Source organism: Anabrus simplex, chromosome 1, assembly GCF_040414725.1.
Source record: "Anabrus simplex isolate iqAnaSimp1 chromosome 1, ASM4041472v1, whole genome shotgun sequence".
In the NCBI taxonomy this organism is placed as follows: Eukaryota; Metazoa; Arthropoda; class Insecta; order Orthoptera; family Tettigoniidae; genus Anabrus; species Anabrus simplex.
Genome location: NC_090265.1, coordinates 737,106,506 through 737,127,072, shown reverse-complemented (window position 1 = coordinate 737,127,072; position 20,567 = coordinate 737,106,506).

Here is a 20,567-nt window from a genome sequence, read left to right as displayed (position 1 = left end):
TTAGGAAGTGATAATTCAAATAAATATTTTCTTTCTATGAAAAAAATATTTCATGATCAAAATACATTAAGAAAAATATTTTTACTATAAAAAAACTGCATTATTTTAGAGAGGTTTGTTCCCTATGCCGCATATATAAATAGAGTTTCATGCACAATATTACAGTTACAATATTATTATTATAACATAAAATTTTCTAATCTCTATTATTTGGTATGTTTTAAGTAAAAAATGATTACTAGGCTAATGTCTATTTCACATAAACTGAACACTCAATAATCACTTTTTGCCGTAAAAATATGATACCTACAAGAAACTATTTACTAATATTTACACATGTTTATGACGTGCTCTAGCAAATGTGCTTAGGGAGGCACAAAGGGTGTATACCCTTCTTACACTGTTTACAAATGTATCTGGTCATTTTTCTTTTACCACCTTCACTAGTATTAATTCTGCTGCAGACGGTACAGTTGTGTTCTTTTTTCTTTTGGTAAAAGAGTAAGAGGTTCATTGCCCGTCCATGGGAGCTGAATTGCCGCTTGGTCACCAAGCCAGTCGGCAGCAAGTTCCTCAACTAATGCAAGTGTGAAGTCAAGTCTGTATTATCTTTATACAAAATGTACTAATTGATTATCACTTTTCCAAAAATGTGAAATGTCACTTTTTTCCAATACTTAAGTGTCCGCCGCTCATCTAAATAGCAGTATAGCATTTGATCTGATCAGTCGACTCCGCCCATATATGAATTGTACTGTCGAATAACAGATGGTTTGCTGGTTATAAATAACTTGTTTCCTTTCTTTTTTGATTTCATTTCACTTTTTGCCTCGGCCTTTGTAGACAGGAGAAGTACTGCGACCCTTTTAGCCGACTTCCCACCATCAGCATAAATCCTTTCCGGCGATATTTGGTTTGTTCAACTTGTTGTATACCGGTATAGTCTTATTTAATCCAACACTTGTCCAAAACATGTATTATACATTATCAAAATTAATAAATAATTTGGAAAATATTTTTTGCTAGAACGTCCGATCAGTCAGACTTCAGGCATTTTTAGACTGATCCTCGAACGTCCGATCTGTTATCCACTTGTCATAATATTCTCTGGATGATTCAGTATTTAAAAGTCTGCTAATTGAACATTGTACTGAACATTTATTTGCTGAACATATCAGGCTTACGCCCAAATACATGTTCCCATACAAACCCAAAGAGAAATAAAAAAGAAATATAATACAAGTAATAAAACCTAAATCTAACCCTACCCCTTCATCTCTCTCATATAAGTTACATCTATCTAACTCGTACACACACTTATTTTAACAGAGCACTGCTTTTCATATCCGTTGACTTTAAATTTCGTCATCCTCAGCGCATGTGCCAACCTGATCACCTACTGACTTTGCAGTTCCTAATATTATTTATGTACTGACCTACAGTACTTCCAGATAAATTCCAGTTCACTTGTCCATCATGACTCCCATTCTTTAACTTGCTTACCACTATTAGTTCAATTTTATGCCCATGTTTGGCCATAAAAATAATAAAATGCTCTATCACTATCAATTAAACCTTCCACAATTACAATTTCTTACCACTTCCCCATCTTAATTACACTTCATACACCTTCCACCTTTTCACTGTAACTCCAGATTTAACACTCAGATATAACAAGTCTGCACTCACATTTCACACTTAACCACACTAATCACCTCTACACATATAAAAATTTATCTCTAAAAGACTTGCTTATCACTCTTATACCCTCCTCAAATTCGTTTTCACTTTGCACCTTTAATTCTTTAGCCTTTCTTTCTATGAACATTCCTCTTGTAACTTTATTTCACAAATTCTCTTTACCGCACATAAATACCTGTTTAAATCTCCTCCGTTCTCCCATTCTCTGATTATCCACCTTACGATTCTCTGCTCATCCCCTTTTTCTAATAATTCCCGGTTTTTGGCACTCAACAGTTAATTTCTTACATTTTCCGTATCTTTACAGTTACCTATTAAGTGTAGATCATTGCTTGCAATCCCACATAATACATGTAATGTCTTGTCTGTACCCTTTAACCATTGCTTACTCTTGTATAGCCCCATCAACCACCATAGACACCCTCTTCTGTTTAACCTATCTACGTTCCTAATATTTAGCTCTGTCACTTCCATTACTTTTGTGAACCGTAAGCGATCCTCTTTGCCTACACTCTTCTAACAATTTCTGCCTTTGTATTTCTCCTCGAAAGCACCCCCTGCCCTCTAGCTTTTTTCTTGTTCCAAACCTCTTCTCACATGTACCCCAATTCCACCCCCAGCATCCGTTATACATGCTCTTCTTTTGTTGCTTGTACACGGCCTGGAGCACCCTCCCTCCTCCTCCTCCTCCTCTTTTCAGATTCATCCAATATTTAACTACCGAACTCTTATCACACACTTCACCTCTATATCTTCCCCACACATTAACACCACCCCTGCATTCGCTGTGCACTGAGGGAGCCCCATTACAGCCTTACCAAATTTACTAATAATTTGTCTTAAGTATACTCTCTTTTCCTCCAGTCCCCATACTTCCGCTTCATACATTGGGCCTATCCTACCAAATACAACCGATCTTAAGACTAACCTCAAAGTTTTATAGCTAATTCCCGGAAATTTGGCCACTAAATTTTTGACTGTGGCTAAGGCTGCCATCTCCTTACTCCTCGTTCTTTTGATTTGATCCTCCCATGACCCTTTTCTGTTAACAATCACTCCTAGATATTCCAACTTGTTTACTTGTTCCAACCTCTCTCCCTGCACCATCCAAATCATTTCTTTTTTTCTTCCTTTATGTTTCTGCGTTACTAACACTTTAGATTTGTTCCCGTTAATTTTCAAGTCCCATTTCTTTGCATATTCCAACATTGTGTTTAAACTTCTCTGCATCACACCTGCAGTTAATGTCAGCAAAATCATATTGTTTGCAAAAATCAATCCCAGTATCTCCAACCCATTAAGGACCAAGCACTGAATGCTAAACTTATCTTCCTAACCCTTCCCTCTTCTCTCCCCATATTAAATCTAATCCAGATAACTTCTTGCATCTCTGTTTCAATATCCTCTACTAATTCACTAATTTCTTCTAACAACTAATCCTCGTGGGGTGCATCCCTTATTCCTCCCCTTTCTTTTGTATTTATATTTAACCACAAACCCTTCCCATGTTATCTCTTTTCCTATTTCAAGCCAAGTCTCCAAGAGTCCCACAATATCGTAACTTTCCACTTCTTCTTTAACCATTTTATTGCCTAATAGCCCTTCAATATTCACAATTCATATTTTCCAATTTAGTTATGGCTTACCTTGCCCCCTTCCAAATTAACTCCCATATTCTTACTTCTTGTTACTATAGTCCTCTCACTCTCTGTTTCCATTTCTCCTTTTTTAAACATTTTTTGTCATTCTTTTCCCTCAGTATCCTTCAAAGCTTTGTACATTTTACCCCAAAAGTCTTTTAGACTGTACTTCTTCCTTTATTCATAACTGCTTTACATTTCTGTTCGTCACGCCTCTCACCTCCTTTATTGTTCTCTTGACCATTGCACTCTGCACTTAACAATTTTTGCGACTCTCCCTCACTCACCACTTCTAGACTCTCTTCTTCTGAATCCGCACTGCGCTGCCTGCTTGCTCCCGGGTTGTTCTCCTCACTTCCCTCCATTCTATCCGTATTTGGGTCTGGGACCTTCCTTCCACCTTGCACTGCCATCACTTCCACTTCCGTACTGTCATGATCGTTCATCGCTTTCAATGTCGACACTGAAAACTCTCTAAACCATTTTCCATTTGACACCACTAGCCTATGCCCTCTTATGTGCGCTTTTAGCCCTTGTTGTCTCGCTTTCCAAAGATGTCTATTCAGAGTTTCTAAAATTTCACTTCCTTCTTTACCCATAATTTCTGTCCTTGTAAGTTGTTGACGTTTCTTAACACTATTTCTGCCATTAGGGTAGACAATAACTTTACTCTAATTCGTCTGTGACCTTTAGCCTTGCCCACTCTTTCCACATCGTCTATATCTACTTCACTAAAATTTATCTTCATCTTATTCTGTATGATCTCTACCACCTTACAAATAATGTCCACCTTGCCTTCCTTCTCATCTTCTTGCTCGCCATATACAAATATAGATTTCTTCTTACTCTCCTGGCTACACACTTCTACTTGCTTCTTCATCTTCAACACCTCCTTTTCTAGATATTTTACTTTCCCTCTTAACAGCTCTCTTTCTTTCTCATTACTATGTTTTGTTCATCAATTCTTCTGTCTTATCTTCTATCCATTTGTTCATATTCCCTATCTCCTTTGTCTGCTCTTTCATCATATCCTCTATTTCTTTCACCTAGTCCCAAGGGCAGGTTTCCTGTATGACTTCCCTCACTATCACCTTCAGTGCTGCCAAATCTTCCAAGCTGAAGTTGCCACTGGTATTCGGGCCGGAATTTAATTCCAACACCCCAATGACCAGAAGCACAGCTAACACTGTTGCTACCAGCACCGCCTCGCCTATCTTTACCATCTCTTCTCTTTTGACCAAACCATTCTTGAACTCCTTCCTCTGCTTCCACTGCCACCTTCCAATTGCGGCCCGGTACTGTTCCACTCCCACCATATTTCACGGTACACACTACACCATGCGTCCGCACACACCGATTGCTCAAGCTAGACTCAAGTCTGCTAATTGGACTAGGCGGTATCTGCTTATTAATTGATGTTTTGTGATTTGGTTCGCTGCCAGTAAGGATTACCCTAATTGCATATATCTCGGTGGTATAATGGCCTGTAATTAGAAAGTTAAAGTTAATTGAATGCCAAAGAAACAGACAAAGTGTAGTCTCATGTGTTTGTGAGTAATACAGTTGTCACTAACGTTCTCTGCCCAGTTGAATGATGTGTTAATATGTGTTTAACTAATGAAACATGACAAGTGGATAACCGTGCACACTGAATATTTTAACACAACCTTTTAATTAAAAGAAATAAGTTTCATAATGATAGATCCGTATTGAACTGTGATTACAATAGAGTAAAATAATATATTATTATTGGTCCACCTTTTCAATACAAAATGAAAATTACATAGGGACTAGTTTCGACCTAGTAATAGGTCATCATCAGCCTGAAGTAAGTCAAAGATCGAAGAAAACATAAACAATGTAAACACAAGTACAGTCTCTTTAAAGGTACATACCAAGTGGGAAGTTGAGTAGAGATATATGAAAAATAATAACTCATCCAAATTGACGAAGCACTGAGCGGAATTTATGTAAAGTTCGGTGCGCCGTATATTATAAAAGACCACTGTGCACTAAATGATGCAATAAAGAAGAATAGTAGGTTGAATGCTGGCTTCTTCTTAGCTGTTGTATAATCGAAGAAATTTACGTTGTGTTTTATAAGGTATTGATAGACGTCAAAATACATGGATGTTGGAAGGCTCTTCAGTTTTTTTTGAACATGGCAATAGTTGCGTGTGGAGGCTTAGGAAACCAGAGAAGCGTTATATTATGTTAAAAAATAGAGATCCTTAAAAAAGTCCCGTACGTTGTATAAATTGTGGAAATGGAAATCGAAAAAACTTGGTTCTTAAGCGATAATGTTGTTCATTCAGAGATCGATTGAAAATAAAGAATCGTAACATAGTCTTCTCAAGATGTTCATAAACCAGAATTAATAGACGATGCGAAGTATGATGCTAGGAGAAAGCTCTTCTGCTCCTGGAATCTTGAAGGACGATGGATGTTTCACGAGGTGGAGCAACATATATGGAGTTAAATAAAGGTGGAAATAAATTCGCAGTTCAATGCGGACCATAAATTTGATTCTGAATAAAAGACAGTAAGATTTTTTTTTTTTTTTAAATATGTCAAAAGGAAAACTCAAGCGTGATGTGATGAGCTGAAGAGAGAAACGGAGGTAGGAAAGGATCAAAGGAAATTTTGAGGAGGTGAGGGAAGAAAAATGAAGGCAGGAGAAGAATATATAATTTTTTTTTTTATTTTTTTATTTTTTATTATTTTTTATATTTTATTTTTTAGCTGAAGAGAGAAACGGAGGTAGGTAAGGATCAAAGGAAATTTTTTTTTTTGAGGTGAAGGAAGGAAAATAAAGGTCTGAGGTTTTTTTTTTTTTAGCTGAAGAGTGAAACGGAGGTAGGTAAGGATCAACGGAATTTTTTTTTTATTTATTTTTTTATCTGAAGAGAGAAACGAAGGTAGGTAAGGATCAAAGGATTTTTTTATTTATTTAGCTGAAGAGAGAAACGAAGGTAGGTAAGGATCAAAGGATTTTTTTTTGAGGTGAAGGAAGGAAAATAAAGGTCTGAGAATTTTTTTTTTGAGGTGAAGGAAGGAAAATAAAGGTCTGAGATTTTTTTTTAAGGTGGGGCTGAGGGATGTGGGAATATGGAAGAATGATTAAGAAAAGTGCTAAAAATAGAATGAACAATCGGACCTTTAATATTAGATTTTGATTGTCTGAAAAGTTGAATTAGCAGGTCAAAAAGAATGTTTGATTTTTCGGAAATGTCATTGAGATTAAAATTGGGATTGAAATATTGGTCTAAATTTATAAAGCAATTCTCTGTTATGTTAAGGAGGGGTCCTTTATTCATAATTTTGAGAATTGTCATATCTTGTTTAATGTCAGTAAATTTATGATTACAATCATTCATGTGCTGACCAACTGCAGAAAATTTATTGTGTTTTTGGGCATTGACATGTTCAAGGTATCGTATTTTAAAGTTTCTTCCTGTTTGTCCGATATAAGAAGAATTGCAGCTGTTGCATTTGAACCTATATACACCAGATTTTGAAAAAGGGTCAGTTCTATTAATAGATGATGAGTTGTGTAAGACATTAGCGTTATTATTGTTGGTTTTGAAGGAGATTTTAACATCATGTTTTTTAAAAACGTTAGTGACCTTGTAAATATCTTTATTGAACGTGAAGGTAGAAAATGAAAAAAAAAAAAAAAAAAAAAAATTATATATTCTTCTCCTGCCTTCATTTTTCTTCCCTCACCTCCTCAAAATTTCCTTTGATCCTTTCCTACCTCCGTTTCTCTCTTCAGCTCATCACATCACGCTTGAGTTTTCCTTTTGACATATTTAAAAAAAAAAATATTTTTCTTACTGTCTTTTATTCAGAATCAAATTTATGGTCCGCATTGAACTGCGAATTTATTTCCACCTTTATTTAACTCCATATATGTTGCTCCACCTCGTGAAACATCCATCGTCCTTCAAGATTCCAGGAGCAGAAGAGCTTTCTCCTAGCATCATACTTCGCATCGTCTATTAATTCTGGTTTATGAACATCTTGAGAAGACTATGTTACGATTCTTTATTTTCAATCGATCTCTGAATGAACAACATTATCGCTTAAGAACCAAGTTTTTTCGATTTCCATTTCCACAATTTATACAACGCACGGGACTTTTTTAAGGATCTCTATTTTTTAACATAATATAATGCTTCTCTGGTTTCCTAAGCCTCCACACGCAACTATTGCCATGTTCAAAAAAAACTGAAGAGCCTTCTAACATCCATGTATTTTGACGTCTATCAATACCTTATAAAACACGACGTAAATTTCTTCGATTATACAACAGCTAAGAAGAAGCCAGCATTCAACCTACTATTCTTCTTTATTGCATCATTTAGTGCACAGTGGTCTTTTATAATATACGGCGCACCGAACTTTACATAAATTCCGCTCAGTGCTTCGTCAATTTGGATGAGTTATTATTTTTCATATATCTCTACTCAACTTCCCACTTGGTATGTACCTTTAAAGAGACTGTACTTGTGTTTACATTGTTTATGTTTTCTTCGATCTTTGACTTACTTCAGGCTGATGATGACCTATTACTAGGTCGAAACTAGTCCCTATGTAATTTTCATTTTGTATTGAAAAGGTGGACCAATAATAATATATTATTTTACTCTATTACAACCTTTTAACCCGCGAGGGGTCGCGTGGCCGAGTGTAACTTCAGGAGTCGTGTACAGTCGTTTCGACCAGAAATCAATAAAGCATCAAACGCTTACTTAATACGCTACTTATTGTTACAATAATATAAGATAATAGTATTTAAACACAGAAAAACCATTTTAACATAATTATAATAATGAGATTGCCTTTGGCTGATGAATTTGCAAATAAAAATTCAAGTTCTCTTTATGGGAAATACTTTTAAAATTATGTTAAATTTTATTAAACACACATCTAAACAATGCTCCTTCTTCCTCTTCTCAACAATGAATGACAACAGTGCACTCTCTACGTTATAAATAAGTCTACGGCATGAGTCGCGTAAGGTTGACCAGAACGGAGTTGGGTAACGTGAGGAGTTGCGTGCGAACGAAACTACGGGATGGCCGGCTTGTCACTCACTCAAGGAGTGGAGAGTGAGAACAGTGGTGAGACAGAAGTGTGGACGAGTCCATTGAAAGGTACGGAGGGGTTGGAAGTGTAATAAACAGTGTTCACAGAAGGATTGATCAAAATGAACAGAAATGGTTGAAACGACCGGACACGACCCCTCACGGGTTAAAAGAACATTTTAATATTTATAACATCATTTTGGCTTAAATTTAAAATGTTTTAACTATGATATGTATATGCCAGTTTTAAGCATTCTGCTGAAGAAGATCCAATTAGGATCAAATCATGTATGGATGTGACAAATGTGACATCTATTTTTTTTAATTCACATTATACCATAATGTAATTAAATAAGGAGGATATTGGTTCATGATAAATCATTCTTATAGTGATTTAAAGATTATTAGTTTAGCTATCAATACGGAAATATGAAATTTAAATTTTGTGCTATCCATGGCTGAGTTCAGTAACCTCCGAGGTAACCTCTTCTGCCATTTGCCTCAAATTATCCTCACCACAAAAGCCAGTTTCATCCATTGAGTTTATCTCTAACAGCATTTATCTCCTCATTCAGAATATTCTCCTGCCAATGTTTCCACCTGTTTTTACTAGCAGTCACTCTCGCTACTGACAGCATGACACTCATTAAAAATCCCTGTGATACTCCATTTTCTTGGAAAGTAATATTGAGAAAAAGCATTTCCTATTCGGACTTGAAAGAGCCGGAAGGGCATGAAGTCCCCAAAAAACATCGGCAACTTTCCCTAAAATGCCCATTGGTGTAGTCTGGAGGTAATCCCATATTGCCAAGTAGTGTCATAATATTTTTCCAGGTCAAAAACCACAGCCACTAGGTGTTCCTTCCAGAGAAAGGCTTCCTGAGTGACATTCTCCAGTCAGACCAGGTTATTGCTGGCAGTTCGATGAGAGTGAAAACTACACTGGTAGTCCTTTCCCATGGCCAGTTCACCATCTTTTCAAGTAGATTACAAAGCCAATTTGTAAGACATGTTGGCCTGTAGCTATCCAAAAGATTTGTATCTTTACCTGGCTAGGGAATCGCCAATGTGATTCCTTCAGGCAAACAACTCTATAGTGAAACCATCCTAGGGATAAGAGCTATGCATTTTAGGTAAATAAAATGTAATAATGTATGAGAGTACATTCTTTATTTATACCTACAATTACAATCCTCTTCTTAATCATCGTTTTCCGGTCGAATTAGATCATCAGTTTGTCTTTTTCTACCACTATGAGTGCTAATGTGAGTCAATGCAGAGTTTTACTTAAGCCCTTATAATTACATTCAGTGTGCAGATTAAAAATCAAAAACCACTTGAGTGTATTGAACTAAGGAACACATTATAGAAAGAATTATGTAAATAAGTTAATTTGGTAGGATTTGAATACAAAAGGAAACAATTAAAGAAACAAGCGATTTTAGGCGGTTTCTTCGTAACTGCATTCAGGCCGGAAGTGATTTTCCAAATTTGTTTTCTTATTTTGATAGAGCTTTTCAAGACTCACAATTTGGAATTTTTCTAGGTCCTTTAGCCCTTCAACTTTTGGCACAATTGAGGAAATTGCTTAATTTTACGTTTTTCGTAGCATTGTCTGCTGAGAAGTATTTTCAACATTAAAAATACACAGTTTTTTACTCGACCACATGTAGGAGCTGTTTAAGGATATCTCTAAATGAAGATATTGAGGGATTGCTGCATTCCTGTCTGAGAATATGTTAAAATTTAAAGTCATGTGGGGCAGAACATGTGATGCATGCAGATCATACATTTAAATCTCCTTTTCTGAATCACTTAACAATCAATCACTGATGATTGAGAACCTTCCCTCCCTTTTCTCCTGTACCGTATTATAACCAAGATCAGCATCAGAGTGCTTACAAAAGTTACCATTGTATTGAAGAATCCATTTATTCTCTGAGCAACGCAGACATGCATGTTCATATTAACAATGTTACATACAGCAATGTCCAACAAGGGAAAATCCTACCTTCAGATTTACCATCATCTGGCAAGTGCTTTAAAATCAGACTAATGTTTTGTAGTGTCCGGTATTGTAGTCCTGTCTTAGTTTGTGAACCATGACCAACTAGTGATTGGTCTACAAGGTGGTCATTGAGTAATCAAACTGAATAGCTGGCAGAAGGAATTGTAATCTCTCCTGACTCATAGTAGTACAGAATTGTTCTACACCAATTCTGTCTGTTGCCTATAAATGTCTCACATTAGTGTCGGAAGATTTTAGTACCCCAGCTAAGTACAACAATCCGATGACCGAATTCATCTCAGCTCTATTAGCTCTCATAATTTTCTCTTGACTGTGCAATGCAAATATTAGTGTACTGAACAATATGGTCCAGTGAATCATCCGGGAAAAAGAGCATCCACAATTCCAATGGTAAGTGACATTTCTGGCTCGGTTGGTTGGCAGGCAGGTGAATAACAGTATTACGCTGTCTGGTACACCTGCGGCCAGAGTTTGCTTCACAGCGCACATTCCATGCTGTAGTAATATCTCTTCCAGTATATTGAGGAATGTTGCACTGATTCACATTCATTTCTTCATCTTCAGAGTCAGCAGATTCTTCAGTGTCGATGTTGTGGTCATAATTCTCAACAACATCTTCTACATCATCTGCCTCTTTCTTTGAATACAGTTCTTCATCACTTTTGTTTTCCTTTTAAGTGCATCTAGTTCTCTTTCTAGTTCTTAATTATGTAATTCCTCTTTTTCAACAGTTTCAAGCAACCTGACAATGTTTTCTTGTTCAACTGAATTAATCTTGGTAACACAAATTATAGCACACGAGCACTCGTGCATGGTCCAAAAGATTACAACAATTGTTACGTGAGAGCCCGTGCGTGATCTAAAGCACCACAGTCTAACAGTCCTCACTCCGGACAAGACTCCTGCTGACTGCGGGACTGCTGCAACAGCAGATTTGCTAGGTAATACTACCACCATGGATATTGTGGAGGAGGTAACCGGTCTGCAGAGTTAAAGAGCCACCATGTGGTCTTTTTCCTGCCATGTGAGTTGCCGCGGGTTAATATATATTAAATGATTGGTGTTGTACTTTTTAATAGACTCATGAAACTTCAAAAGCCTGGAAAGGCAGCCAATATCAAATGCGGTTTAACTGCAATGTATCATATTCTTTTAGGCCCAGTCTTAAAATTCTTTTTTATAACAATCACCAGTTGCATGGCACTTTTTATCATAATCTGTAGATGACTGGTAGAATGTTAAGTCAACAGATAAACTCACTTAAAATAGTTCAAAGGTTCATATTAACTGATATTTTACATGATCTTTAAAGATTATAGTTTTTGGTAATAGGAATACTAGTGCTATTGCAGTAACTATTTCACCCTGCGCATATTTGATAGACTAATAATAGTCTCATCACGTATGCTATCATGTACAGGCATTATTTCTTTTTGCCGTACAGAACCCGGTTGGGCGATCTACGGGTGCAATTTAATTTTGTTGAGCAAACACCAAATGTATAACCATACATTTTTTACTTGCCGATGGTGCACCATGGAGTATCAGTTGCCAATTTTGCCCTTCAACTCTCCAACTACTTTTGCAAATTGCAACCTATGATTTAGGGATCAAGAGGCATACACCTTACCACTGATTCACATAGGGAGCTATAGTTCAGTTATTATAAGTTTCGACTTGACGTTTATCAACAGCCAGTCATAGGCAGCCGATCGCTCCGATAGAGCGCGTTAGACTCCAGTTCCGGTTAGCAGTGTTGTCGATCTGTTGTTTACTGTAACCACGTGCTATCAGCTGTGTGTTGTATTGTGCTGCTCAGTTCTTTTGGCGGTCTTCGTGCTAGGTTGTTCGTTTATACTCGTATTTCATAATGTAGAGTTTATAAATGCATGGTTTAGTATTTTCAATAGTATAGAATGTTATATTGTAGTGAATAGTGTGTAACAAAGTACAATAGTGATCTAGGTTATATATTAGCTTAGCTTAATATTTTGTTCAGTAGTTATATAGTAAGTTAAATTTTAGGCCCGTGTGTGAATTTTATATTCTGTCATGTCGATGCCTACGTCTAAGGATGAAGCTCCCAAGAGAATAAAGCCCTTTGGACGCAGTACTCCACTAAGGAGCCAGGCCAGAAAAATTGTTTGTAATGTTAGGGAGTCATTCTTGACAAAGCACCAACAATTGCAGCTAGAAAGAATGAGTTGATTAAGTGGTTGAAGGAGCACAATATTTCGGTTCGCGATGATATGAGGAAGGGGGACTTCATGCATCTTGTGTAACAAAACAACCCCAATGCCCAGTTAATGTGGTGGATGAAATAGCCAGAAGGCATGGGCATAAAGTAGTTCACCTTCTACCATACCATTGCCATTTTAATGCCATAAAACTGATTTGGATCTAAGTGAAGGATTATGTATCTGAGAATAACCAAATCCTCACAGTTTCGGAAGTTGAAAGACTTATTTTCGAAGCCATTGGCCTATAAGTGCGGAGGATTGGAGCAACGTTGTGAGACACACGAAATCCGAGATGATTAAAGCTTGAGAGAACCGGGAAGGTTGGCCATGCGGTTAAGAGTGCACAGCTGTGAGCTTGCATCTGGGAGATAGTGGGTTCGAATCCCACTGTCCGCAGCCCTGAAGATGGTTTTCTGTGGTTTCCCATTTTCACACCAGGCAAATGCTTGGGATGTACCTTAATTAAGGCCACGGCCGCTTCCTTCCCATTCCTAGGCCTTTCCTCTCCCATCGTCGCCATAAGACCTGTCTGTGTCGGTGCAACGTAAAGCAAAAAAAAAAAAAAAGTAAAGCTTGGGAGAAAGAAAGTCTCACAGACAATTATGTTGAAGACTTTTATCTCTTTAGGGTCAGGCTAGAGTGAAACCTCAACAGGCGATGACAAAGCCGATAGTGACTCAGAAATGAGTGATGTGTTCCCTTTGTAGGATTATTTCCTTCTTTACGGGAAATTGAATCTAACAACAATGCGAGGTATTCTACATGGTGAGTAGAAATTTAATTTAATTTTCTCACGTTTTATCTGTTTGAGCATTGCCATATTTTTATCTCATAGTCTTATTCTAAATGTGTTGTGTGCTATTGTTCACCTTACGTGAATCATGTATGTTGCTACCAAGAATAATTAATTATAGACTTATATTCCAGTTTATACATTTCCATTCGTTTTGTGCATCGTAAATCAGCTGTTTGTGTTCGTAGCAATTTGGCACCATCGTCTGACTTCTGGTTAACTGTCAAGTCGAAACTCATAAAAACGAAACTATAATTTATGATAACTGATGATCGGAGAAAACTTGTGTTAATATATATACCGGTATATACACATATTATGATGACAATAACTTAACATAATACTGCAACATTAAAAACAATATAATACGGTGAAACAAATATCCCTGATTAACATTATGTTCCGAGACTGTGGAAAAAATCCTTCCAAGAGCATGACCAATTTATTATTCTGACGGTTAATTATTTTGAAAATATATCCCTAAGAAACTTCATTTTTGAATTTATCGTTCTCCGTTAGCAGGATCATGAGCTGTGGTGCTTTTGTACATTAAGCCATGGTCTCCTGCAGTTATAACAGATATCTGTGTCTGTTAGGTCATCAGTCCAGAGGCTGGTTGGATCCTCAAACATCACCACCAAAGGCTACGCAGTTATAGGAAAACCACAAAAACCAATGCCAGCACCAAAATGAGGCGTACTAGGCAAGACGAGGAGTGAGGTAGTTTGCCATTGCTTTCCTCACTGGGCCAGAGAGTGCTATTGTAGCACAACTGACCCTATGAGCCGCACTTTTCATGACACTCAGATGCACTGGTTCTGCTTTGAATGCCATTGCTCAGCAACACCCATACCCCAGCAGCTTCCATATTGTCACAGCCATGGATGAGACTGGGACTTTAGTGTAAGCTACACTTTGCTCTGGCCTGTGCCAAGAGATGGATGCAAAAGTACTGTATCCATCAAGAAATGACAGCAGGCAGCTATAACAGATATCTTTGATATATTTTAACATATTGCTTATCATATAATCATGTTTTAGAATGTGCTATGGAAGTACAGCATGTCCTCACCTGAATACAATTTCCAGTAGAATGTAACCTTGGTTACTGTCATTGTTCTCATGTTCCTTTTATTTAACAAGCTTCACTGTTGACAGTGTGGTGGTGGTTTGTCTTTTAAGAGGAACTACAACTAGGTAATAAACCTCTCTGAACAAATGAAATGGAAACAAAAATTAAAATAAAATAAATTTTATTTGAAAACTAATTAACCCGCGAGTGTAACGTCAGGAGTCTTTTAGACCGGAAATCAATAAAACACCAAACGCTTACTTAATACACTATTTATTGTTACAATAATGTAAGATAATACTATTTAAACACAGACAACACTTTTTAACATAATAATTATGATAATGAGATTGCCTTTTGCTGATGGAATTGAAAATAAAAATTCAAGTTCTGTTTATGGAAAATATTTTAAAATGATGTTTAATTTCACTTAATACACATCTAGACAATGGTCCTTCTCCCTCTACTCAACAATGAATGGTAACAGTGCACTTTCTGCATTATAAAGAAGTCTACGCCATGAGTCGCATATGGTTGAATAGAACGGAGAGTTGCGTGCGAAGGAAACGACCGGATAGCCAGCTTGTCACTCACTGAAGGAGTGGAGAGGAATAACAATGGTGTGACAAAGTGTGGACGAGTCCATTGAAAGTTACTGAGGGGTAGTAAGTATAATGAAGTGAAATCTGGCCACAGGATATAACATTTCGGCCTTTTCGGTTTTGTCAATTCCGAGCTGAAACTACTTCTCTGGAATGTTGAAGGACTAAGATCCATAATGAAAACTTAGCTCTTTAATGGACCAAAACCTATTAATAGCCACAGAAATTTTTCTTCTGCATCCTTAGGCCAACTAATTAGTAAACATTTCGAAGAAAACACTGTGATCGTTATATTCAAACAGTTAGCAATCACTGGTACTTTCATGAGACCCACGGCTACAACTGAAGCCGTCATAGAATCTATCTTACACGCACTTCAGAATGTTGACACATCAATCTCCCTAATATTAGCCGATGACTTTAATTGTCGCAAAGACACACCCGATAGGAAAGCTCTCGCAGTCTTTGAAATGCTGGAGGAAGAATGATTCTCTCTAACCAGCAGGGAGGTACTACCAATCCGAATTGCTCACAACGGATCCAGTAAACTGTTCAATTAACGTACTCTTAATGTAGTCATGAATATCATCTACTGAATAACTGCCTGATGGTAGCGTTAGCAGATGGTCATCGTAATAGAACTTGTTTACACCATCATGCATATTATAGATTTTATTGTAGCTTTCAAACGACACAAGTCCAAGACCATGTGGCTGATAACCGAGTTCGATTGGTGGATTAAAGTAGATGGTTGTTTCAGGTCCTTCTCCGGGTACAGCGAATGTTCTTTCACCATTAGTCATCACATGCACACTAATGCTCTTTGTCTACTGTCTGGGTCTGATATATGAACATAAGACATAATCGTCCGCACATGCGTGAATTTAAATTTGCACACGGTTTTCATTGTAAACAATGTCTGTACTGCTTCCGAAGTAACCTATGAGCTCAAATGGAGGAGGTAAGTCTCAATAGCTATCAAAATACCATACTTTAGATTTACGTTTGACGTAGGTCTGCGACTGTTGTCTAAGTTAATTACAGCACTCTCACGTTCACGTGGGCGTGCTGGTAGTTGATCACGCATATACACACCTCGAAAATAATGAATTCTAAGTTGTTTAGCAAATGTAAAAACTTCTTCGTGGGTTAGAGCTCGATGTGGTAGTGCATTCGGTATACTTTTTGGAGATATGTATATCCCAAGTCCTTTTTTGCATGGCGCTAGCTTCATGTCTACGCCTTTGCCTCATAATGCAATTGCCTCCATTGTCTTGTTATGACATTCACTCTCTTTCAACTGTTTCTTCGCTTCTTCTACAGCCTTGGCAGTACTTGCCACAGCACTAGCACTACCCAGCGAAGACCCTAAAGCCACTCGTTCAGCAAATAGCGCAGGAAGAAATCCTCCTCGTTTTGGTACAGGAATAATTCGTGCACGTTTACAAAACATTGCTCTGCTCTTTGAAGAAATTCTCGCTGCGTGGATTGTGTTCCCCACGAATAGCTTTTTGTGCAGCCTTTACAGCATCTTTCCATCCAACAGTTTTAGTTTTCTTTTTCATTCCGTTTGAATATAATTGTTTCACCATTCTGTACACGACTTTACTCGTGAAGAGCAAATTATGAACTGACAGTTCCTTGTTGTTTCGTTTGATATATATATATATATATATATTACTACTGCCTACTTTGTTATTCAGTTACCATGAAGATTATAAAGTTAGTGACATCGTGCCACATCTCTTACCTAGTTCTAGTACAACTACAAAAATACGTCACGGAACGTTGTTTCCTTTTACTCTTCGATGTATTATATCTGGCCCATCGAGGTGTGGAAAGACAAATCTTTTACTTACACTCATTACCTCCTTAATCCTTTATAGGGAAAAAGACTGGGGGTATTAAAAGTATATTTTATGGTTAATTTGTACATGAAATACGTATATATGTATGGCTAGGGATGTACAACTTGTTTATGGATTTACACCTTATTTAATAAAATATAGGGTGGAAAATTATTATCCCACTGACCGTTCCAGATAGGTAATATTTGTGTGTGGGCAGTGGGATAATAATTTCCCACTTAAAAATATTTATGATAATGCGCTCTCTACATATTAATTTATTGACATCAATATAATACAATAATATAACATACTATATGGCCTATGGAATAAAAATGATAATGACATCTCTCAAATCTAATTTTCTTTGGTTGTAGAAAAAATTGAAAATACTGTGCATGATTTGTGAAAAGTTTCAAAGCAAGATTTATATAACACAACATTACATTTCGTGTTACTGCATTTCTCCTTCTGCTTGGTACTACACTGTGCACAGCGACGATGTGTTTTATTGACTCAGGTAGGTGGCTGATGATATCTGATTATCTCACCGTATTTTCGATCGTTCCTTGTCTGCCAGACCCGTTTCTCTTCCTTCCACGCCCATATGCTGGGGAATAGCCAGGTCGTTTCTTACTCGAAAATGACTGTATCAGTTCATTTACTACTTGTGACCTAAACTTCAGGTGTGACGTACCTTTTGTCTTCTTTACTTTCATTTCCGCTTTGTACACTATGTTTGAATTGACAATCATACTCTTGAGGAAGTAATAACAAATCTTGAGCCACCATCTTCTTGATTTCTTGACCTGCCAATAAAAGATAACATGAACCTATAAGCCACTGTGTATAGGAATTCCAAACATAATAGGTTGTGTGGGTTGAACATTGCTTTTGGTTATCAGAGTACTGGACATGGTGTTCAGCATCAGCGTCTCTATCTTCCTCCGAGTCCACAGCTTGTTCGTCCGATATTTTATCCAGCCAGACTTCAATCTTTGCTTCGATATTCAGAGCAGTAAGTAATCAGCCTACAATCAGTTCCAAAATAAATTATTATTATTATTATTACCAAGCTACCTAAAAGAACTCCTGCGGGGCTAAATTTCGCCACTTTGACATCTCCGAAACCATGAAAGTACGGTAGTTAGTGGGACGTAAAAGCAGTATAGTCGAATCTCGAAGCAAACATTTCCTCCCTTGAAGCAAAAAATACTCTGTAACTCGAATTTTGTACTACATTAACTAAGGTTTGTGAGGAAGAGTTAACAAGTAAAGAAAGGGTTACAGTGATACTGGGAACTAATACGACGGGAACCAAAAAACTAAAACTTCTAGTGGTCGGAAAATAGGTGAAGCCTCGCTGTTTTCTTGGTGCGAATTAATTAGCGGTCACGTACGAAAGCAACTCCCGAAGTCGCGATTGATAAAGTCCATTTACGAATCTCAGTTGCGTGGTATTGACGAGAAGTTTCAACGTGAAGGGAGGAAAATCCTCATTTTCCTACACAACTGCCCTCCTCTAAGGTGCTCTTTCAGGAGTGCGCGTGGTCTACAGCCCATGGACTAATAGGAATAGAGCTGCTCAGAGAACTCGGAGAGGAACTGCTTCCGAGGATTTTTTTTTTGTTTTTTTTTTTTTATACGGGGGGCCCCCGTAGCCCGCTCCCCCGCCGTGACCATCGACTCAATCTACATGGCCTCCGACATGCTATTAATTTCTAAGTAGAAAAGAGATAGCTGGGTAGAGTGGGAAGTGATACAAGGAGTATCTGCCGGTTTCCGAGTCAGACTCGCTACCACGGCAAAGTTTGTATTGGTTGGATAGTGTTAAGGTATGGTATTGAAGGGTCAGGGAAAAACCACATAGGCAGAAAGAAGAAAGAGCCTACATGTAAAACCTGACATCTTTTGATAGCACATGCAAGGATGTGGGCTGGAAAAAGACCAGAGGTTATGTTAGTTAGGAACAGGTAACATGCACAAAACATAAACCAATTCCTTGCAATTTTTGTTATTATGGGGATCAGTCCTTCTTGTCACTGCCGGGTCGGCTCGGGTCTGCTAGCGTCTGGGCTTTGGGCCACAGGTTCGTCCCATTGTCCAGCAGCCAGCAGTCCCTGGTGCCAAGTCTCCTTTTGGAGAGGGGGGAATTAGAGCCAAGCCTTGCATGCAAGGGGCTATCTTCTTCCTCCTGTCGATGTCCCTCTATGCGGTGTTGTTTGAACACACTTGTCACTGCAGATCTAAAACTAAGATTATTAATAGCATATGTATATACAAGTTCTCATTGGAGTGCCGGCTGTTTGCCTGCTCTCATGTCCAGCTTACAACCTAGATAGGAAAGAGATAACAGATAACAGATAGATATTAGTGCTGTTTATAGGGCGCGGGCTGGTGTTCCGCTCCCATGTCTCTGTAGGGGGCGGGGGTGGATTGACACGTCCTTGGCCGTCTGGCTGCGTTGCCGTCGTCTTCTTAAGTTGTACTTTTTGTCAATCTTCCTCGCCTGGTCCCTGGGTCTAGGACAGCTGAAACATATTTACATATTTACATAGGTGTCTGCAGTGTGTGGGTGTATGTGGTATATAGGTGTCAGCTTGGCGGGAGTGGGTTGGCTATCGGCCCCTCGCCCACCCAACCCTGTGGCTGAACAGAATGTTTTTCGGTGTAGGATACTTTTTGTACAGATCAACGTCGTAGCGTCCGATCCCGCTTATTAACGGGTTGATCTTATTACTCCATGACTTTCTGTACATGTTTAGTGTCTGTTTACGTATTTGGTGCCTTATTGAGCTGACTTTCGCAATACTGCGTAGTTGGCGTATTGGCGTGTCGAAAGGGAGTCTGGTCGCTGCTCGTAGGCATTTATTTTGTATTAATTCCAGCTTATCCAGGTTCGTCATTGCAGTGAACCCCCACGCTGGGGCTGCATACATGATTATTGGTCTGATTAAGGCCTTATACATGTTTATGGCTACTTCCGTTTTAATACTGGACTTTTTGTTCAGTATAGGATATAGCTGGTTAAGTCGTATGTGTGCTTTTCTTTGTATATCATTGATGTGGTGTAGCATGGTGAGCTTTCTGTCTAGGACTACTCCTAGGTATTTGACTTTGTCATGCCACACTATATCTTCGTTGAAAAGCTTTAGCGCTTTTATGTTGACTGGTTTGCGTGTGAGTCTGTTCTTTTTAGTGAACAGCACTGCTTGGCACTTGTCAACATTGACCTTGATGCGCCATTTCGTTAGCCAAGGCTCGAGAGTTCTTAGTGCTACTTGGAGCCTCTTTCGAGCGCACGCTAGTTGTGGATGTTGAACTGAGATAGCGGTGTCATCAGCGTAGAGGTGTGTGGTAGTGAGTTCTGTCGTAGGCATGTCGTTTGTATACAGGACGAAGAGGATTGGGCCGATAAGGGACCCTTGGGCTACGCCCGCTCTAATCCTGCGAGTACTTGACAGCGTGTTATGTACGTCTACTTTGAACTCTCGGCCCTCCAGATAAGATTTAATAAGTCTTATATAGCCTGGGTGGAATTCGTGGTCTATTA